Source organism: Nannospalax galili, unplaced genomic scaffold, assembly GCF_000622305.1.
Source record: "Nannospalax galili isolate Female #2095 unplaced genomic scaffold, S.galili_v1.0 scaffold599, whole genome shotgun sequence".
NCBI classification, from domain to species: Eukaryota; Metazoa; Chordata; class Mammalia; order Rodentia; family Spalacidae; genus Nannospalax; species Nannospalax galili.
The window spans coordinates 2,284,778-2,308,442 of record NW_008343079.1 but is presented as its reverse complement, the minus strand read 5'-3'; the positions used below and the strand labels follow the sequence as shown (position 1 = coordinate 2,308,442).

Below are 23,665 nucleotides of genomic sequence, written 5' to 3'. Positions count from 1 at the left end.
TGGAAGCAGATCAACTTCTTGAGAGTCAGTTGGGCATCAGCACATTGCCTAGTGGGGCAAACTGGACAAGATGGAATTCCTACAAGTTGACTGGGACCAGAAGTCAGAACCATGAGGAGACTGTCCTCTACCCTGTCCAAAAGAGATCTTTGTAAGAGAATAGTCCAAATGGACTGGCAAGGGAAGAGATGAACAGTATTTTTACTTGCAGGTAGATATTATGGCCTCTCTTTGATGATGAGCCAGTGTGGTTACATTGAGGGTGGAAGGTGTGGGAGGGAGACACAGATGACTGGGGCAAGTATCAATCTAAAGGAATTCCAACATGTCAAAGAGAGCCATTCCAGTACATTTCCTACCACATGCATGAATATTCACATGCATGTTGAGAATGCACGGGCTGAGAGAAAATCATATAGCCTGTAGTTCTCAACCACAGAAGCACACACTTGAAGACCATGGAGGAAGTTTTCACCACCTACACCACCCCATGGTTTCCCACTGACTGCAGAAAAGTTGGATTATTTCATCCAGAATTCTGGTACCTCATCTCATGGCTCCTTAGTCTCATATCCCACTAGATCACTAAGTCACTAGTCATCATGGAATACTTCTGTTCCCCAAATGTGTCCAACTCTCCCCACTACAGATCTTTGCTCCAGTTACTGAAATAGCCTTTGTGTTGGAGTGGATTCTAAGACCCTTAGATAAGGATTCAAGTGTAAGTATCTTTGGGGGAGTAGATCAGGAGATAATCCAAGAAAATACCAGCAGGATAGTGGGGAAGAAAAAAAGGCAGTCAGTAGAAGAAGCACTTTATTGGCCATTCGTATTGACAGCATTCTTCATGAGTGACTGGAACTTTGAGTCCTGGTTCTTATAATCCCAGAAGGAATGTTTGATGTGAAGGACTCCCCTGAAGCCTCAACCAGTTCTCAGAAAGCCCAGTTCAAGAGCTGAGTGTGCTTAATGATTTGATTCTACTGGGAAACATAAAATCTGAGCTGGGAACTGGGGTGCATGCCCACCAACTCCCATCAGCCACACGGTGTGGGTTTCTGCCAGAATCATTCCACCACACAAGCCTACAGCACAGCTTTGGTGACTGCCAAGGGGATGTCGGTAGTGCCTCGAGAGCATTTGCCTTCTTTGGTATCCCTATTCTCTCTGCCAACATCATTTTCTAAGTTTGCCAAATGATTCTCCTGTCAAAATTCAATGTCATCTCCTCCAAAATACTTTTCAAGTCTTCATTCAGAACCAGTGATTCTTTCCTTTGGTTTCCATGGCCAATCACCAGCTATTACAAAAATTTCTTAGGTTTTGTCTTTCATTCAGATTAAGTTAAGTGCTGAGCTGACCCATAGGCTGTACAATGCCAACTCTCAACCTCCTGCTTTGGTTGTCTTCCTGCTTTACACACTGTGCTGTTTGTGACTCGACACTCCTCACAGGATTTTAGTCCATTAACCCCAGAAGTTAGAAACTACCTCTCTCAAAGCGCCATTGACATCATTCACTGAAGCTCTTCTTACTGCAAACATGAAAATTTAAATAGTTACTATTTGAAGCAGGGCATGGTAATTGCTGTGTTATCATTTAATAGGAACAGTCTTACTTGCATAAAGATATCTATATTCATATAAAAATAAGAATAAAAACTGAAATTAAAGTTGTTCTCTCCAAGTTATCTGGAATGGGGATATTTGCAAATATAAAAACATGTATTCCCGTGTTAAAGATGGAGAAGAGAATGCAAATTAAAGAAAAAAAGGAGGCTGGAGAGGTTGCTCAGTGGTTAAGAGCACTTGCTGCTTTTGCAGAGGACCCAGGTTCAGTTCCCAGGACCCGCATGACAACTAACAACCATCTGTAACTCCAGTTCCAGGGGATCTAACACCCTCTTCTGGCATTTGTGGGCATTGCACACATGAGTGCATTTGCATACATGCAGGCAAAACACTCACACACATAAAAATAAATCTTAAAAAAAAAAAAAAGAAAGGAGGCCCTAAACTCACAAGGGTTAAAAATGGCTGACTGTGAGTAGCAAAGTGGTTTCTATGAACCTGAAGTGGGCCAGGCTGCTAGAAGGCAATCTTCTTCTCTTCCTCTATTCTAAAAATCAACTTGACCAATTGTCATGAATTTGGGATAGAGCTGTCGGGCTAGCCATCTTACAGACTGAAAAAGGAATGAGGAGCCAATAGCTATGGTTAGTAGACTAGGAAGCTAGAACTTCTTAATCAGTAGGAAGCTAGAAATGGCAAGTGATTAAAATTAGCAAAGGGATGGGTCTACCCCGTGGGCTGTCCTGCCACACTTCCCCTCCTTAGAGAGCAATCCTCCTCATGGTCCTGTTACCTAAGAAGCAAAGCTCTCACTTGCTCAGTAACTCTGCCTAAAGGTCAGGTCCACCTCCCACCAACAAATAGGATATCCTAAAAGCTATCTGAGCCTCTAATATAAGGACGTGCCTGTGATCACCAGAGCCACTCGACAAGAGAGGAAGCTGAGTCTGGGTGAACACAAGACTGGGTGGTTATGGACAAGGCTTTTGAATGAAAGGGGAGAAAAGTCCCTTTGATTGGCTGAAAAAGATTCAACTCTAGGATTCTATGTGTGAGAGTCTGGCTCAGAAGTCTTATAGGCATTTTCACCACCCCTACCCCCCACCCCTGTTCTCAGAGGTTGCCTGGTCCTCATAGCTCCCAGGCACAGTGGAGCACTTCCCAACTAGGGTCTTTCTACAAGCCAGTTACACTCTGGGGCCCTTGGTGCTTCTTGCATTTACTTCCCTACCCGGATCATCACTATAGCCTGCACAGCCACCTTGCATGGGAGCTTCTTTGGGTAGACACCATGTTGACTTCATCTCAGCACAGTGCTTGTTGTGAACTGTCACTATGATCAATGATCATGCCATGTGGTGAATCACCTTTAAGTCTATGCATATTCTTCCTCCCAATATCCTTTGTCTACTCCTGCAGCCGTCACCTCTTGTCCTTCCTATCTCCAAGAACATTAACTCCTCTGCTGGTATCTACCCATGGCTCCAATTGATAAATGAGTTTAGTCCTTCACTTAAAGAGAATAGTTACAGGGACTGGAGAGATGGTTCAGCAGTTAAGAGCACTGGATTGCTCTTGCAGAAGGCCTGAGTTCAGTTCCTAGCATCTTTATGGTGGCTAACAGTCATCTGTAACTCCAATTCCAGGGGATCCAACACCCTCTTCTGACCTCCACCAGCATTGTACAACATGGGTGCACTTACACGTATGCAGGCAATACACTTATACACATAAGATAGAAATAATAAATAAAATATTTACAGCAAGGCATGGCAATGCACATCTTCAATCCCAGCACTTGAGAGGCAAAAGCAGGTAAATTTTTGTGAGTTCAATGCCAGCTAGGTATACATATAGAGTTCCAAACCAGCCAGGGCTACAAAGTGGGACTCTTGTCTCAAAAAACAAAAACAAAACAAAACCAAAAAAAAGAGAGAATAGTTACAGACACATATACTTGTATCTTTAGGGGGAAGAGTGACTAGTAGGATGCCTGAAAGAAATAAAACTACAGAATCCATTGCTATCCTACTACTAATCCACTTAGGAAGAGAAAAAAATGATAGAAAATTATGATAGAGATTCACATCTGCCCCCTTTATTTCACTGAGAAATCTCTCCCATCACTCAACATAAATCTCACACACCAGCTCCCTTGTGACGCATCCCCAGTCTCCAGGCAGTTCTAATGAGCCCCAGGAAGCACCCCATCCGTGCCCCTCCTATCCCCTGCTGCTTTCTGCTGCATTTCTCCTAGCCAGTCTGTAGTTCCTGGTGAGCAGATGATGGGTTTCCCCACCACACTCCAGCCCCACTCCCACTTTCAGGCCCGGACAAAAAGGAGATAAAAAGAAAGGCAGCCATGAGCAAAACTTAGTTCTGGTAGATTTTGGTTAACTTCCCCAAGATGCCACCCTCAGAGCAATGGTGCTGGGGAAGCTGGTGTCTACTTGGCCATCTAGGACCTCCCTTCCTGGGCTCTTGGCAAGGCCCCTGCTGAGTCTCTATGTCCCCTCACAGCTCTATAAGGCATTCCCTTGGCCCAGCATCCTGTTCTTAAAGCGCCTTCTTGTGTTTACGGAGGCAGAGTTGGCAATATACTCAAAAAGGCCGGAAGTGTGGAGCCAAACACTGGCTCTCATCCAAGGCTGGCACACCCCCTCCCTTGTAGCATGCTTGCCAAGTGGACTTCCCGGCTTGTTTGGAACAAGCCACCAATAGGGAGCTGTCACCACTGTCCCTGGACAGCTGAGGCTAGGGAGATTCACACTCCAGCATCTAGAGCCCTAGATTCACACCCTCCCTCTGACCCAGTTCTACTTCCTTAGGATACACAGAACAAATCTGCTCTCTCCCCAGGGCAGCCCTCAGATGCCTGGGGTCAGCTCTCTTGTCCTCTTGAATCTTCTTTCTCTAGACTAAACATCCTCAATTCTGACTCTTTCTCAGTTTGTCCCAACAAGCCTATTGTTTGTAAATGCTCTTGAAAGAACATTCTCTACAAGGTGAAATAGAAATGAGGGGCATGTTGGTTCTGACTTGGCCCCTTGCTGCATCTCAGCAAGAATAAATACCTTCACGTCTCTCCAGTGGTGCAGAAATAATTGGCCAGTCACATTCGCACATATACTTGCTCAAACCATGCCAGTAAAGGGAGTTTGAACAATGTGATATTTATGCTTTTGTAACAAAACTAGCTCCCAGTTAATTATCTTTTTTTTTTCTTTAGGCATAAATGAGAAAATAGTAAAAACGTTGAAAACCAATCACTGAATGAAAATTTTCCTTTGAGAACTTGGGGCAGGATTCATAGGACTAGAATGTGGGTCAACCAGGTGGCAGGCCATCTTGAAGAGGAAAACGAAGCAAGGAAAACCTCTGAAGCATTTGTGAAGAGACATTGCTAAATCTTATTTCCAGAATCTTCCCATTAGAGAATATTAGAAAGTGTTCCGCAGAATAAATCTCTTAAAAATGAATTCTAAGCCAGGCACGGTAGCCTCTAATCCTAGCAATCAGAAGGCAGAGGCAGGTGAATCTCTGTGAGATAGTGAGTTCCAGGCCAGCTGGGGCTACAAGGAGACCCTGTCTCAAAAAGACCAGAAAAAGAGAAAGAATTCTAAAGAAATTCACTAGAATCTTTCCTTCCCTTCTCTTCCTTCTTTCCCTTTGTCTCTCTCTCTCCTTCCCTCCCTCCCTCCCTCTCTCCCTCCTGCTTTCCTTCCTCCCTGTACCTTTCTCTCTCTCCCTTCCTTCCTTTTTTCCTTCCTTCTCCCCTCACCAAAATGTATTTGCAGCAACAAACACCTTTCTATTCTGTGACTCTGCTTTCATGGCATTAAATCACATGTTGTCTTCCATCAGTCAGTCAGTATTTGGAATCCAAAATCTTTTTACAATAAAGAATTTAAACCAGAGGCTGAAGAGATGGTTCAGTGGTCAAGAGCACTGACTGTTCTTGTAAAAGACAGGGGTTTGAATCCCAGCACTCACATGGTCCCTAACAACCATCTTTAGCTTCAGTTCCAGGGAATCCAATGCCCTCTTCTGTCCTCCATGGGCACTGCATAACACCAGTGCAATTACACACAAGCAGGCATAACACTCGTACATGAATAAATAGATAAATAAATAAATAAATAAATAAATAAATAAATAAATAAATTCAAACCAAAGCCTATCTTCACTAATGTGATCTAAACTGTGATAAAGTTAGATGTAGCACAGCTCCACGCATCTGTTCCCAGTGGGTCTTACTCAATTTTTAAAATTAGTACAACATTCTTACAAGCATAAATTTTTTATAAGTTTATCATGTAGAGAAGTATTTCCTTAATCATCTTTTTATTGAAACGATTAAGCAGGAACATTCCAAGGTCTAAAAGTCTTCAAAACATCAGCTTAAGTTAAGTCAGTGGCACCACTGAAAGGCAATAAAGCCCATGGCAACATCCTGGTTTTCATTTGGTTTTCAGCCTGGAGACATGCAGGAAATGAGAGCACACATTCCCATCATGCCAGCTGGAGGACTTTCTACTTTTACAAAGAATATTGCTTGTCTCTTTCCCAAACATCATAGCACAGGCACCTTCCCCAACCCATCTTCTGATGTAATCTGAAAGAGGAAGCCAATTTACTTGCCAATTAAGCCTGAGCAAAGCATGATTCATTCAAAGGACTTACTATATATATCAGGATAACAATTTGAGGTGATAGAAGGCTACCTGATCTGGTCATCATACCAAGTACATATATTGAAACATGCTGTGCCTCACAAATATGTATGATTATCATTGTGTTAATTAAATTTTTAAAAAATATTTTACTTATTATTTTTATTTTATGTGTTCGAGTGTATTACTTGCATATGTGTAAGTGCACACATGTCATGCAATGCCCATGGAGGTCAGAAGAGGGTGTCAGATCTCCCAGAACTGGAGTTAAGGACAGTTGTTAGTTGCCATATGGGCGGTGGGAATCAAACCCAGGTCTTCTGCAAGAGTAGCCAGTGCTCTTAAATGCTGAGCCACCTCTCCAGCCCCATCAATTAAAACTTTAAATGTACATTTATATGCCTCTAAGAGTCGGAGGAAAAGATGGGAAATGAGAAAGTAGGGCTTCACAGGAGACTGAATGGGGTAACCCATGTTTTCTCCTGAGAAGACAGGAAACTCTGGCCTGACCCCAATCCCCCTGGCCCCCAGCCTAGAGGAGCCTCCCCTCATCTCAAGTGGGCCTTGGAAGCAGGCCCGCCTATGGGTGGTGGGACAGCAGCCCTCGCCCTGCACCATAGAGGAGTGGCAGGTGTGAGATGCTTCACGTTTACTCCTCTTTTCTGAACCGCATTAAAATGTCTACCACAAACCAGATTTCAAGGGGCCTGTGAAGATGCTGACAGTGTAGTCTGGGTGTTCCCCCCAAATCCCAACTTGAGAGGTACCCCATCAGAACCCCTGCCCCATTGGACTGAGTTACTCCTCAGCTCAGTCGCTGTAGATATTGATCAGTTCCTGTTCTAGGCTCTAGGAATTCTGAAATCGATAATAGTAACCAATAGCAATACAGTAGCTAATGCTGATATGTGATTTAGGCACTGTACTATCTTTATACATATTTTAATTCATAGATTTTCCACAACATGGCAGGGGGCAAGTATCCTTAAACTGTCCTAAGTTAAAGATAAGACCTGGGTATGGTGGGTCAAATCTATAATCTCAGCACTTGGGAGGCTGAGGCGGGGGCATTGCCATGAGTTTGAGGCAAGCCTGAGCTAGTTGGTGAGTTCTAGGTCAGTCTGGGCTATAGAGTAAAACCCTATTCAAAAAAAACCAAAACACCAACAAAAAGATAAGCTAGTGTCTGGGCAGGATCCTCCTAATTCAGATGTTGGGGCTTTGGAGTCCTTGTTCCTATCACTACACACACAGCTCCTCCAGAAGACAAGAAAAGCAGTGCTCAGCTATTGCTAGAATGTTCTTTTCAAGTGTCTGGGGCCATGCTCAAATGTTAGTACCTCAAGTTTTCCTTTCTTCCAGGTCCCTGAGATGTGCATCAGACCTCTGTGCCTGGCTGGACCATGAGAAAGTAGGGCTTCACAGGAGACTGAATGGGGTTAACCTTTTTTTTTCCTGAGAAGACAGGAAACTCTGGCCTGACCCCAATTCGCCTGGCCCCCAGCCTAGAAGAGCCTCCCCTCATCTCAAGTGGGCCTTGGAAGCAGGCCCGCCTGTGGGTGGTGGGACAGCCTGCATCCCAGCCTGCATCAGTACGAGGATCACAGCCTGCATCAGTGCGAAAGCCCAGGGACAAGGAGTTGTGGAGCTTTGCATGGGCCACACACACCACACACAGACCCACACCTGTCCAGCTGAGCTACTAGAAAACAAACAGTTCTGGTGTAACTTGGGGTCTACCTGCTTTCCTTACCTGGTCTGCCCCACTCACAGTTCAGATCTTGACAGAGCTTAAATGTCAAGGGTTTGGTTAAGGAAGACTGCCTGCCTGAAAGGTCTATCCTACCTCATGGATCAAAGCAGGATTCCATTTAACACTGCATGGTTAATAATCTATGCATGTAGCTGCCCTACGCAAACCCAACTTTCTCAAAGACATTCACAATGTAAAGGCATATTTATAACAATCATGCCATTTGATGCTCAAAACCAACCCGGTGAGCAAAGTTAGGATAAGTGGCACCTACTATGTTGATTTGTAGATGAGAAAACTGTGGCTCACAGAGATGATGGCTAGGCTGCAAGTCAAGCAGCTCCCAAATATCAAGGAAACCAAAACCCCACTTTGCTGTCTTCAGATTTGGCACTCTCCTGTCTAGTCCATAGCATCCCAAGGAAATACAAAATGAATAGCATCTATGTTTTTGGTTTTAGGTATTTTGTTTTTTGTTTGCTGTTGTTGAAAAGACAGGGTCTCACTATGTAACCCAGGCTGGCCTCAAACTCCAGACCTCCTTCCTCAGCCTCCCAAGTGCTGAGATTACAGGTAAGAGTCATCATGTCCTGTGCATCTATGGTTTTTAATGGCATGTAGTGAACAAACCAGACAAGAAATCTCTGCAACTGTCACTGGATTCAGTCCTGGAGCCACTCACAGTGTCAGTGTGCTTTGTTTGTATTTATGGGCAAACCACGCCAGATTGGCTGATGAGCTAAGAAAAGCATGTGTCCCAGGTCTGAAGCATTCCTTTAGCATGGTCAGGGCTGCCAACTTTGCACAAGCCCTGAGCGAGGAGAGCAGAGATCTTGAGCAGAGCCTAGAGGTCTGAGCCCAGGTCTCTGTTCTGCTACTTGCTGTGTTCTTGGCAAGTCATATACTCTTTCTGGAAGACATCTTTCTTACCCTTCAAAAGAGGGTAAAGCTATATGCCCCACCCATCATTGAATGATCTAGATGGCTTCCTGCCCACTCCACCTGGAAAGATTATCAGCAGACCAAGAGACACTGAATAGCTGACCATTTTAGGAGGCTCTCCAGCTAAGAGATATGAAAAAGGGGCACAGTGCCACCTGTGTGAGGTCGGACAGACACTAGCTGCCCGGCTGACTCATGGCCTCTAAGCAGTCTTTCTACTCCTTCCAGCTCAGCTTTCTCTACCTTCTCTTTGTAACAAGCCAGAGAATCTGTGAATCCACAAAACTTTGGGGCCTATGCATTCCATAACTCAATTCGTGTTGCCTCTCACCACGAACCTCAGGGATCCCTGGAAGGACAATGTGTTCAAGGATTCCACAAAGTCAAAATAATTTTGATAATGCAACAAAGATGTTGTTCACCTCTTTTCTGTGTTGTTTGCAACAATGCTACAAAAGCAGCAGTGAGTAAAGCTGCCATCACTCAGCAAAGGGCAAGGCAGCAGCTGCACTGGGCAAGCTCGCACTGCCCCCTGACTCCTACCATCATGGTAAAAACAGAAGCACAAAAATAAGTCAGGGTATGTAGTACTGGAAGTCTTAGCTGGAGCCATAAGACAAATGAAGGAGATAAAGGGATACAAATCGTAAAGAAAGAAGTTACAAAGTACCCTGATTTGCAGATGATATGGTTCTATATGTAAAAGACCATAAAGACTTCACCATAAAACTTGTAGATCTGATAATTACATTCAGTAAAGTAGCAAGATATAAAATTAACACCCCCAAGTCAATAGCTTCCCATATACCAACTACAAACATACCGAAGAGAAGTCCGGGAAACGATCCCATTCACAATAACCTCAAGGCCCATAAAATATCTTGGAACAAATCTAACAAAAGAAGTGAAAGACTTGTATGATAAAAACTTCAAGACACTGAAGAAAGAAACTGAAGAAGATACCAGAAGATGGAAAGACCTCCCATGCGCCTGGATCGGTAGGATTAATATTGTGAAAATGGCTACCCTATCAAAAGTAGTCTACAAATTCAATACAGTGCCCATTAAAATTTACAATTCTTTGCAGAAATTGTAAAAATAATCTCAAATTTCATATGGAAACACACACCAAAACAACAAAACAAAACAAAACAGGACAGCCAAAATAATCCTGAACAATAAAGGAACTGCTAGAGGTTTTACCATCCCCATTCTCAAAGTATACTACAGGAGGTGATGGATGACCACAAAGAAATAAGAGTTTTCCCTACAGCTGGCCAGTTACTTATATGAACTCACAGTAATGGCAACAGTATGCACAAGTCCCATACAAGTTCAAACAGACAAAATCCCAGCATAGATGTGGGGAAGTGGGTAAGAAACCCCAACTCTACCTGAGGAACTATTGGCAACTGATGGCTGTCGAGAGGGGGGAGAATCAGTTTCCTGCAAGGATGTAACTCTCACTATGTTGACCAGGCTCCAGTGATTGGACTCACACTGAAGGACATTTAGGACACAAATTAGAATCTGAAGACATATAATCTACATATGAAATAGAATGCATTACATTGGATGGGGATCAGTAAGGGGAGGTGAGATAGAGAAGGAAATCTAAATACCATCAAATTATATTGTATGAAAATTGCAAAACTTCAATTAAAATAAAAGTCAGGATGGCTCAGTGAGTAAACACGCTTACCTGATGATCAGGAATCACATGGTAGAAGGAATGAACTGACTCCCCAAAAGTGTCTTCTGACTGCCACATGCTCACCATGACACACACACACGCAGGCACACACATTAATTAAGTACATTTTTAAATAAAGTAAGTCAGTTTCACTTAAGCTCCTCCTTAATGAAATAGTACAGTTTTTGACTTTGTTAACTCTCCATCCTTGAACAGTATATTATTTCAACATCTGTCCTGGGCTGATCAGTGCCAAAATTTGCCACATAAGAGAGGCATCATGATTGTCTCAAGGAAAAATCCTTTGTGTGTCTATATAATAAGTAATGAGCATCTTTCTTTTTTATTTTTCCTTCCTCCCTTCCTTCCTTCCTCCCTCCCTCCCTCCTTCCCTCCCTTCCTTCCTTCCTTCCTCCCTTTTTTTCCTTCAGAAAATGTGTTTCTATTTGAGAGAAACAACTGGCTGACAGACTCTGGTTACTTAGACTTGGGCCTTGGCAGACATTTTCCTGGAAACAAATCTCGTGAGTGTTAGTTCAAGGAAAACAACTGACAAGATTTGCTGCCAGTAATAAAATCGGAGCTTTTAAAGTGAGTCTTAAGATTTTAGAAAACCATGTTTGCCACTGTGAGCTTGACAGCTTCCAGTATTTAGGGATTTTTCCTCATGACAGGCCAGTAGGGATATAGTGAGTATGCCTTTACATGTTGGGTAGGAAAAGCCAGGTGTAGTGGTACACACCTTTAATCCCAGCACTCGGGCTCGGGAGGCAGAGACAAGCAGAGCTCTGTGAGTTCAAGGCCAGCCTGATCTACACAGCAAGTTCCAGGCCTTCTGGGGCTACAGGAAGACTCTGTCTTAAAAAGACCAAAAGAAAAAAAATGTTGGGTAGGAAGTATGTCAGTATTGAGACCATACATACAACTCAGTGAACCAATGTTTTCCAAACAACCCATACATGATGTTAGATAGTCATATATAGTGAATGTTACGTCCGTTAAATTTTTCTGTTTTTACTTTACCCACCCAGGGCTCAGGGACCATCACGGAATAGGGGGCAGAAAGATTGTAAGAGCCAGGGAGGAGGTGCGTGACCATATGGAAACAGAGTCCTACAAGCTCCTGGGACCCTGCTCATGTGATTCTATGGCAATGTCAGCATACACAAGTCCCAGGCAAACTCAGGCAGACAAAAACCCAGCATAGAACTGGGGAAATGAACAGCAGACCCCAATCTTAGCTGAGGAAACACTGGCAGATGATTACTGCTGGGTGAGGAAGAGTTGATCTTCCTAAAACAAGAGACTCTACATAGGCTGACTAGTCCTCAGTGGATGGACTTGCACAGGGGAATATCTGGGGACACTGACTTGACACATTGGGCCTTAATATGGATGACAGAGTATATGGGTTCGGGGGGGGTGCTGTAGGAGGGTGCCAGGGGGGATGGGGGTATAAAGATGATTAAGATTCTTTGAGATATTCTGTATAAAATACACAAAAATTCAATAAAAATCAGAAAGTAACCGACTGTGACTAGTAATAATCAGATATATAGAGATTAGAAATGCACATGCATCTTAGTGTCAATTGTATTAAAAATTAATTTTTCTGTATGAAACTGTATTTTAATAATGAAATGGAGATCTTTTTTAAAGTTTAAAACCTCATTTAATTTTATGTCTTATAGGGTTTATACTGAGTACAATATGGTATAACTGTATCAATTCAGCTGTAAACCTAAAAATTTACAGCCAATTTTGAAAGAGATGCATCTTAGCTCTGGAAATTGTTATTGAATATGTCAATGCTGTTGTAATGAAATGCTTCTTCTAATTATAAAGATAAATAAATTTAAAATTTTTTCTGTTTCTAATACTGATAGCAAATATTAACAGATAACTCACGTAAACAAAATATTTTTGGGATTCCTCCTTGATGGTTTAATAAGGTAAGCAAATACTCAGACTGGATAGTTTGAGCATTGCTAAGCTGCAAAATTCTATAGTGTGAGGATCCAATGCAGCAATGTGGGAAAGACTGGTGGTGGTCAAGGGTTGGATGGGAATCTTCTATAGATGGGCAAGCGATGACCAGAAACTTTGTAGTGGCAGAAACACTGGCCAGAGTGTATGTGATATGTGTTCATTATTGTGTAACTTCTCCTGGGGAGACATGAACAAACGTCTGCCCACCCCAAGTACCATCAACAATTCAAAGAAATAATTCCACTCAAGTCTAGTTTGATGAACCAATGAGTGTTGGGGGTTTATTTACAGACACATGGGTGTCCTGGTTAGCATTTATTGTCAGTTTAATACAATTTAGAGTTACCTGGGAAAGGAAACATCAATTGAAGAATTGCCTTGATAAGATTGGTCTGTGACCATGTCTGTGAGGAATTGTCTTAACTGAGGCCCAGCCCACTGCGGGTGGCACCATCCCTAGGCAGGTAGGCCTGGGCTCTATAAGAAAGCTAGCAGAGAATCAGTGAGAGAAGCACGTCAGCAAGCAGTGTTCTGCCTTGGTTTCTGCTCCAGTTCCTGCTTGATTTCGTGTACTGACTTCCTTCAATGATAGATGTGATCTGGAAGTGTAAGCTGAAATAAACCCTTTCCCTTCTCAAATTTCCCTTGGTTGTAGTGCTTGTCACAGCAAAAAAAAAAAAAAAACAAACTAGAACAATGGGGGACTAGAAAGCAGCTGCATCCCCAAAAAGCCCACCCCAGCATGTGTAATGATTCACAGTGCAGTCTTGGAGATCCCTGACCAATTTGCAGACTGCTTCAGAGTCTCCTCTTCCCTGGCAAGATGCCTTGTAAATCTTGTAACTTGCTGAGCTTCCCAAGTCTTGTAAGCCTACCTCCTTTTTCCAAGAGGGAATGTTTGGTTTAGAAGAAACTTCTACACAACAATGAAAATAGGGGCACCATGTCCTAGTTTGGTTTGGTTGCAATGTTGGAGCCCGTAATACCACTATAGTAGCCAAAGGAGATGTTATTTCTAGCACCAGCTATTTGGGGAAGAGAGGAATGCTGGGGAAAGCAGCAGGATCAAACAGATAAGCAGGAGGAGGACCTTGCTCCACCTCTTCTGGGTGGAGACTTCAGGACTCAAGGTAACTGGGCATATAATCTATTTGGCCCACTATCAGGAGGCAGAGAGGAGCAAGAATGGAGTAGGATCTTCAGGCTTCAGCCATGAACCAGTCTACCGTGAACACCAGGCATCCTGGTTTATATTATGCTGGTTTATTTCCCTCTGTCATTTCTGAGTCTCTAGTGATACAAATTTGTGAGTTTTTCCAGCCCTATCTTGGCTAGGCTACAGGAAGGAAAGGGAAGAGCTATGTGTTTATGCAAGGACAGTAACAGGTCTTACTCAGGTTATTATGGGATAGGAGCAATGGTTAGAAATTCTCAAGAAGCAGGGAAATCTTGTGAATCAAAGAAATATCTGCTCCATCCATTGACAACAGACTGATCACAAAGGATACTTTCTTTATTGGAGGTTACACACTTGAGACATACTTTGAAAGGAAGAATAAATGTAGTTGAGTGCAGCTGGTGGGGAACTCCAGAACTTGTTCTAGAATGTCTAAGGGTCCATGTGGCTGCTAGACACCCCAGCTGGTGCTGTCTAGTGAACAGATTACATATGGCCAAACCTCAGGAGGTCCCAAGCTATTTAGAGTCACCTGGAGAAAATTTTAGAAGGGGAGATGTGTGGCCCTGACCAACCAAAGAAGAATCTCCAGTAGTTTCTCTGAATGTAGAGTTGATGTTGAAATCCCAAAAAAAGGAGGAAGAACTGAGCTCAAAATGCAACCACAAACCCAAATGCATTCTATTGCTCAACCCCAGAAGTCTACACTTGCTGCCAGTAAAGAATGTGCTTAATTAAACTCTAATGGGCTTTCGGCTGGCTGGTATACATCAGTACATGGAACACATCCATCACTAGGCTTCAGGCAGGGCAGGAGTCATCTGCTAATATTTGAAGCCTTAAATGTAACCATTTAAGCTCCCCACATATCAGGCATAATTAGGGATCCCAGAAGCTGCACATGGCCTGTCCATAAACCAGTTAGAGGGATAGTTAGAGGGCTACAGATGGTAACCTCAGCCCTGCCTAGATACAGCTGTGTAAGGAAGTCACTTTCTCCTAGAAACAGTCCCTTTCCCCCAGGGCCTGGACTAAGTAAAATCAGAATTTCTGAAACATGTTCAAGGGACAGATCTTTCCCAAGGAGACCACATGCTGTCTTTTCCAACAAAAAAGAGAGAAGGCAAGTAAAATATTTTTCATTTATCAACAAGCCTCCAGGGGCCATATATGATGGGCTAGATATCCAGATTAGAGTTTCAAACACCTTCTTTCAAATATCATTATTTTGTTTCCTTTGTGAAATCTGTGTTTCAGGCACACTGCCTGCTTGAGTGCCTTAGTTAACAGCTAATGTGCTCACACATTAATGAATCAGGAACATTAAAACAAGCACACTTGGAGCTAGCCTGGTCCAACACACAGTGGGTACTCAATAAACATTCCCTGCAATGAATTCAGCCAACCTCAATGTACCAAGAGGATCTACTTTGTACCCAAAGCAACCCAAAGTGGTTAAGTTTTGTTACAGTTCAGAGTTTTTAGAAATAGTGAAGGACTGACTTCTGGTACCACAGGACACTAGAGTACCAGGTAACTTATGGTGGGAAGCACTCTGGTACCCCAAATTGAACACTGAGAAAATACAGATTCCTTCTTCACCATGGGGACTGGCAGACACTCAGAGAGGCATCTCAGTAGCAACTAAGACCAAGAGAGTACTATCAGATGAGAGATAAGACACTGCTGTCAAAAGGCAAATTCTGGAGCTTGTTTAGATTATGCCTGAAGTTAACCTTCAGCCAAGTGGTCCCCCAGTGTGGCCCATGAACTACATGCATCAGCTGTATCTACAGAATATAAATGCTGATGTCCAGGTTCCATTCCTGACCACTGAACCAAGAGGACCCTGGAATCTTCATACACAGGGTCCTCAGTGATTCTAATATGATACACTGTCATTTACCCCTCACTGCCAGGCATCAAGAGGTAGCTGCTTTATAAATGAAGACCATAAGAAGGTCAATCTTATGGAAACAACCAAGTCACCCCAGCAGACTCTTTCAAACACTGTGCTCTGCCCTTGTATTTATCACAGACCCATGAACCCATAGTTTAACTCCACCCTCACAAGGCCAAGGTGGGGGGCACAGAACCATAAGCAGCCTCGAGGCCTTCAACTTGACCAACTGCCTCCATTTTAGCACTTCTTCCCAGACCACACCCTCCTCATCAATACTCCATCCAGCCAGTGACCGACCATTGAAACTCCCCATTCAGGGAAGGACTGCATCCTTCCTCTTCCCATCAAGAATAACTTCCCACACTGGTCACGTGGTGGCATCTCTCAAGGCACCAATGACAGAGCTACTGTCCATGCAATGGAACACTGGGACAAGGGGCTGAGGAGAACATATCCATTACCCAGAGATCATAACATGAATAAAATGTGACAAAACTGCTCCCCAGGCAGCATGATGTGCTGAGGCTTTGCTTGTGCCCCTTCCTGGCTCTGAGGGAGAGATCATGTCTCCAACACATGGGTTCTTGACTCTTGCTGCAGGTCACCCTGTGAACTGGCCCTGACCTCCTTCCAAGCTCTTAACCCAGAACCATCAGGCCTGCATTCCTCTCCAGAGAGCTGCTGAGGTTCCAACAAGAGGTGGGTAGAAGAAGTAGGAAGGGGTGTCAAGGCAGCTGGAAATGCCGGTGACCTCTGGTGGACCCCTGGCTCCTGTGGAACACAACCTTGGCAGAGGCAGCCCAGACTAGGGAAGGCAATCCATTGCTAACTAGGGCTGTTCCGTGGAGCATGGTTTGGAGTGTGATGTCCTGCCTGGCTCCTGGCACCCTGACCCTCCTCCCATCCTCCCCACCCCCAATTGACACCACTCAGTTCCTACTTGGGAGTTTTAAGGGCCAAGACCTGCTTTCCTGAGCCCTAGGCCTAGTCATATAGGTGCCAGGCAGCCTCTGTGTGATTGCAGTATTTACCACTTCCTCAGCCCTAGCACAGAGGAGGGAGTGGCAATCTCATCAGCAAACACATCTCAGGTTGCCCAGCAATTGCGCTGTCCCATCCTTGGTTGCTGTTGCCTGTGGCTCTGAGAGGTAGCTGCAATGATCACCGAAGCCAGGAGCCTGGCTCCTGACTGGCCATTCCACTCAGTCCTCTGCTCATTTGCCTGTGCATCCCCATTTGAATAGCATCCAAATCCAGCAGTCATCCCTGGGGCTGTTGTAAGAATTAATCTGACAACAGATGCTGGAAAAGTGCTTAGAAAACTATTTTAAAAGGCTGTTTGGAAATATTTCTTTCTTTTTTGATGCTTTAAGTGTTTTTAAGTGTTTATTTTCCTGCTTTAAAAGCAGGGTGTGTGCGTGTGTGTGTGTGTGTGTGTGTGCGCGTGCGCGCGCATGCATGCGTGTGTGTGTGTGTGTGTGTGTGTGTGTGTGGGTGTGTGTTGTAGAGGAAGGTGGCAGCCTTGGCTATCATGTGTGTTTGTGCATGCGTGTGTGTGTGCTGGCGTGTGCATGTGTGTGTGTGTCTTTAAACTTTAAAAGCAGGGTGTGTGCGTGTGTGTGTGTGTGTGTGTGTGTGTGTGTGTTGTAGAAGGAGAAAAAAAGAACAGGAGAAGGGGAGAGGGAGAAAGAGACAGAGAATGCAAAAGATAAAAGAAAAAAAAAGATAAACTATTGTTTGTAAACCCATCCATTACCTAAGCAAGCTTGGGCATGCTTTTTCCTTATAGTTCTGGGGCTTGAACCCAGGGCCTCGCACATAATGAGCCAGTGCTGAACCACTGAGCTATTAACACATTCCAGTGTTCTTTTAAATTTTGAGATGGGGTTTTAATAAGTTCCTGGGTGGTCTTAAACTCACATTCGTCCTCCCTCTGCCTCCTGAGTAGCTGGAATCTCAGGCCTGTACCTCCATGCCCAGCTATTTCCTCCCTTTAAAATAAACAAAAAACTATTTTTGACACAATTGAGAATATACTTTATTTATGATTTTGAATGAATACTGTTTGAAGGTTTTGTTGGTTTTTTTTTTTTCTAAACATAGCGTTTCCCCTTTTGTTGTTGTTTTATTTTGTTTTCTCAGAAAACCTTTGTAGACATACTATGTACTGGCCAATGGTGGGGTGGCAAGCACTTCCGAGCAGACAGCGTTTGGATTACCCTTCCAGAATAAGTTCCCTGAAGTCCAATCCCAGAGTGAAAGGTGTGGGTGTCTTAGTCTCACAATCTGTATCTCTTTCTCCCAAAGTTGGCAACTGAGCCAGAGGATGGCAGATATCTGTCCTGGTTCACACAGATAACCAGCAGCAAAGCCAGGACAACGATACAGTGCAAGATGCTCTGTGACCCCTGCCTGGTCCAGGCTCAGTGGTCCAGCAGCATAGCAGGAGGCCACTGCTTTCCTGCAGCACGTCTGTGTCTGCAGTACACTAAGGACAACCAGCCCTACAGGGGATCAAATCTGGACTGGCAGTTGGTACAGCCAAAGAATAGGCTGAGGCTCAGGACGCTGAATTCTCCTGAGAGTGCTTCTGCTAAGTCACTCTCCCTGAGCAAGTCCCTCTGACCTCAGTTTCAACCCTACAAGATGAGAGGCCTGGACTACACCTAACACACTGCCCTTCTGCCCAGTATATCACTCCCAAGACAAAAACAGAAACATTTTGTATTTGGTTTTACATAAAAAGACGACAGATAATTCATTTGATCCAGCTCGAACATACTGTTTGCTCTGTTGGCTGTAAAACTGCTCCAGCTGGATCCCAAAGTGGCAGGTTGAAGTTAGAGAGACAGCAGCAGAAAGCATGCCCAAAGCCAGAATCTGCCAGAGAGAGGCAGGAGAAGGCAGTCCTTTCAAGATAAGATCAGGTGGCTGGAAAATATTCCAATGCTGTGTCTCAGCACCAGACTCTGCCATTGGTGCTGGAAAGATCACAGCCTGGGGACAGAGGACCAGACCACTGCCATTCCTCCTCGTGTGCACAGGGTTAGGGCACTCTGCAGAAAAGCAGCAGCCTCTTGTGCCATGTCACCTGGCATGGACCATGGGTCAGACTTCAGATCAGAACATGGAGTGGCCAGTTCAGCCTCATTGTCCTGGCTTTGCCATGTGACCTAGGACAAATCTGTGCACGGAGAATGCTGCTGTGGGTTGCTTTCCAGGTGAGTAGGAACTGGGACAGCTACATCAGTAGTTCTGAAATCAGGGCCAATGGAAGGTCAAGGTGACTGGCTTGCTTCTGAGCATAAGGTCCAAGTCTTGAGATGTAGGAAGCAAGGCATTTCTTCCTATCTACATCTATATCAGACCTTCCTGCTTTGGGGACCAGGGGTTGGGAGACACATCTGCTAACACATTTTTTGAGACTGTCTCCCTATAGTTCCAGCTGGCCTGAAACTCACTATATAGAGCAGGCTGGCTTTGATCTCATAGAGATCTACCTACCTATACCTCCTAAGTGCTGGGATTAAAGGTGTGTGCCACCAGGCCTGGCCCTAACACATTTTTGAGCCTGGAAAAATGTTTGCTCCCTTGGTGGAAGTACTGCCTCATCTCTCAGAAAGAGTCATAGCAAGTTTAGGGGAGAAATCAGGGGGATTGAATGGTCTGTGTGAAGACATGCATATGGGTGTGAAGAAGCCAGGGACCCAGCCGTATGACATTAATTGTATAAAATGCATGTACACAATGAACATGCTTGGTGAGAACATATTCAAACAAAAATATAAACACAAACAAACGAAAATGGCTATCTTTAGATAAAGAGGTGGCATATGACTGGGGCACAGAAATAATTACCATGAGAATGTGATGTGAATAGCTGAGGGGTGTTGTTAACTCAGCCCCTGGAATTTGGGGTCCAAGCTTTTTAAATTAAAGTTTATTAGCATTTACAAAGGGCTGGAGCAGTGGTTCAGAGGTTAAGAGCACTGATTGTTCTTGCAGAAGACCGAGGTTCAGTTCCCAACACCCACCTAACAACTGCCCACAACTCCAGTTCCAGGGGATCTGGTGCCTTCTTCTGGCCTCTGCAGACATTGCATACACAGGTACACTTACATGCAAGCAAAACACTCATACACATAAAATAAAAAGTAAATAGATAAAAAATTTAAAGTTTATTAGCATTTACCCCAAAAACATAGAGCACACAAAAATATTCAGAGAATGAAAAGACATAAATCAAATTTCAGATTTTCCTGTAAGGTAATAGCATCTTATGAGATCACATGTGACCACTGCTCATGTAAGGATTTATTTTGCACCAAAAATGTGTTATATCTTGAGATAGATTTAAAGGACTTACATGAAGTGTACTATATACATGAATCCATTAGTATGCTTTTTAAAAATTACTTTATTTTTCTCCTTTCTAAATGTTATAGTATACCCACACATGCATTTGTTTACATATGTACATGTGTACATTATAGGCTAGGATCAACATATGAGGAGAACGTGGTTTTTTACTTTCTGACATTGGGTGACCTTGTTTGATACTTACATTCTTGGTCCATTCATTTTCTTGTGAATTTGATTAGATTTGTCTTTAGAGTCGAATAATATTTCATTTTATATATGTACCAGGTTTTCATTATCTGTCTTCTGTTGATGGACAACTAGGTTGGTTCTATTTCTTTGCTATAGTTAGCAAATCATCAATAAACATGGGGTGCAGATATCTCTACAGGAGATATGGAGTTCTCTGGGTAAATGGCCAAGAGTGAGATTTGGGTCATATGGTAGTTCTATTTCTAATGTTTTGAAGAAATTCCAAACTGATTTCCATAATGATTGTACTAATTTGCACTTCCACCAGCAATAAATAATGTTTCCTCTTTCTCCACATCCTCTCCAACTTATGTTGTTGTACTTCTTAATGGTAGCCTTCTGACTGGGGTGAGATGGTACCTCACAGTAGTTTTAATTCTTTTCCCCTGATAACTTGAGATGTTGAACACCTTTGAAAATAATTATTGTTCATTTGTATTTCTTTTTCTGAAAATTGTTCATTAGCCCATTTGTTGATTGGCAATTTTATATCCTTGGCATTTAATTTCTGCAGTTCTTTGTAAATTATGGATATTATCCTCTTTTCTGATATATCTAGTAAAGATTTTCTCCTATTCTGTGGGCTCTCTATGTGTTTGTTGATATGGAAGGTACTAGATAATGGAAAGAACTTCCATGCTCCTGGAGTGGCAGAACAAATGTTGTGAAAATGACCATACCACCAAAATTAATCTTCCGATTTAATGCAATACCTATCAAAATTCCAATGTCATATATCACAGATCTAGAAAAGAACAATCCAAGAATTTATATGGAACCACAGAAGATCATGACGGATCAACACAGAACTACAGAGTAAGAACACAACTAGAGGTATCACAGTACCTGACTTCAAATTACACTACAGAGCTATAGTGATAAAGACAGCTTGGTACTGGCATAAAAACAGACAGGTAGACACTGGAACACAAAACTATGCCCACCTAATTCTTGAAAAAGGAGGCAAAAATATACATTGGGAAAAACAAACTATTCACTAAATAGTGCTGGCAAAACAGGATTTCCACTTACAAAAGAATGAAATTAGATTCGAAACTTTTACCTTGCACAAAAATCAATTCAAAATGGATCAAAGACCTTAGTTTAAAACCCGAGTCTCCGAAACATCTACAAAAGCACAAGGAATACTCTTCAGGACACTGGGGTAAGCAAGAACTTTCTGAACAGAACATCAGTAGCACCGGAGCTAGCCCCAAGTATCACCAGATGGGACCATATGAAATCAAAAGTTTCTTCACGGCAAAATTTTTAAAAGTAAAGAGATACTCATGGGGCTGAGGCAGGAGGATAACATATTCAAGGGCAACTTGGGCTACATAGTGAGACCCTCTCTGTGCAAAAACAAAATAGAATAAGAAAGAGAGTGAAGGAGAGGAGTTGGGGGAGGAGGCAAGCAAAGGGAAGAGACTGCTGTTGAGATGAGCTGTTTACTGCCTTGTAGTGTGGGCTCCTGGCACTGCTTTGAGCACATCTCTGCTCCATCCTTGAAGGCTTCCTGTGGAAAGGCATGTTTGTTCCAGTTTCTCCTGATGGATTACAACCCACCCTATGACACAATCATTCGGGGGTGGCATACCATTATCTTGCAGGTGCTCAGAGTTAAGGATTTAAACAGGGCTTAGCAAGGGTGGTTTATCTCTGCTCCACCTTAACTGAGGCATCACCTGGGAAAGCATAAAGATTGGGGCTAGAAGTATCTGGAGTTATCTTTACTGCCTAGCAGCTCATGCTGGCTAGCAATGGGGTCTTCAGGTGGCATCTCCATGAAATCACTCAGCATGGGCTAGAGAATGGTGACTGGGTTCTAAGAGGAAGTATTGCAAGAAAGAAAAATGGGGGTGGGGGTGGAGGCACTGGAAAGATGGCATAGTGGTTAAGAGCACTGGCTGCTCTTGCAGAGGACCAGGGTTCAATTCCTAGCACCCACATGGTGGCTAATAACTGTCCATAACTCCAGTTCCAGAGGATCCGGGACCCTCTTCTGACCTCCTCAGGCATTGCATGACATAGGTGCCCTTACATACATGCAGACAATACACTCATACACATAAAATAAAAATAATAAAGAAAAGGTCGGTGCGTGCCCTCACCTCGGTGGGGGCTGCGGTTGGAGCTCGAGCTGCCCTGGTGGGTAGCCCAGCAACGGGGAGGGAGGACCAGATCGCCCTGCAGCCCAGCCCTATGCCCTAGGTCTATCTCAGGTGCACCAAAGGCGAAGTCGGTGCCATGTCTGCCTTGGCCCCCAAGATTGGGCCCCTGGGTCTGTCTCAAAAAAAAAAAGTTGGTGATGACATTGCCAAGGCAACCGGGGATTAGAAAGGTCTGAGGATTACAGTGAAACTGACTATTCAGGACAGGCCCAGATTGAAGTTGTACCTTCTGCCTCTGCCCTGGTCATCAAAGCCCTCAAGGAGCCACCAACAGACAGAAAGAAGCAGAAAAACATTAAGCAGAGTGGAAATAATCAGTTTTGATGAGACTGTCAACACTGCCCAACAGATTTGGCACTGGTCCTTAGCCAGAGAACTTCGTGGAACTATTAAAGAGATCCTGGGTACTGCACGATCTGTGGGCTGCAATGTGGATGGCCACCACCCTCATGACATCGTAGATGACAGTAACAGTGGTGCAGTAGAATGCTCAGCTAGTTAAGCAAGAGAAACTATTTCAATAAAAGATGATCTGACAACCAATAATAATAATAATAAAATGAGTGTTTGTCCTAGCCTTGGGACTCATGTGATACGTCTCCATACCCCATGACTCAAAGCAATCACAAAAGTCTGCCCAAGTTCAAGAGGAGGGGCTAAAGACCCTTACACATGCTCAGTGGGAGGTGTTTCAATGTCAAAGTTCCAGAAAAACATGCAAGATGGGTATATTGTTGTAGCAAGCTTTAGCAACTACAATCTGCCACAATGTTCCTGGCCCTAGTGTTCAAAGCCCTCCTCCAGGCAGTCTCACAGCACTAACATTACTGCAGATAGGGCAACCTCCCCTCTAGTACAGAGCGTACCTAACTCAATTCAGCCTCAGTAAAGGGTGTTCTGTTTGTACTGTCTTCCTGAGTTTCCAGAGCCTAGCTTTCATGGGATTCAGCTTCTTGAATGTGTTTTGAGTAACAGAAAAAAAACAAGAGAAAAAGTCTCTTAGCACGAATTCTGGGGCCTTTAATCTTGTTTGAGGCCTACTTCTTTCTTGGGCTTAGTGAAAATTCTATTCTGAGAACCACTGGCTCTGAAAATACCCACCAACCATGGGTTGCCTTCAGTTGCAATCACTGCTCTCATGCTCAGAAATTCAGGATCTTTTATCTCTCCCAGACAAAATTA

At 43.6% G+C, this 23,665-nt stretch overlaps 1 pseudogene; it reads left to right on the top strand.

The window, feature by feature from the left end:
- The window catches only part of LOC103738871, a 28,126-nt pseudogene extending 5,141 nt beyond the window's left edge, over positions 1 to 22,985 (top strand).
- Positions 22,986 to 23,665: the final 680 nt, after the last annotated feature.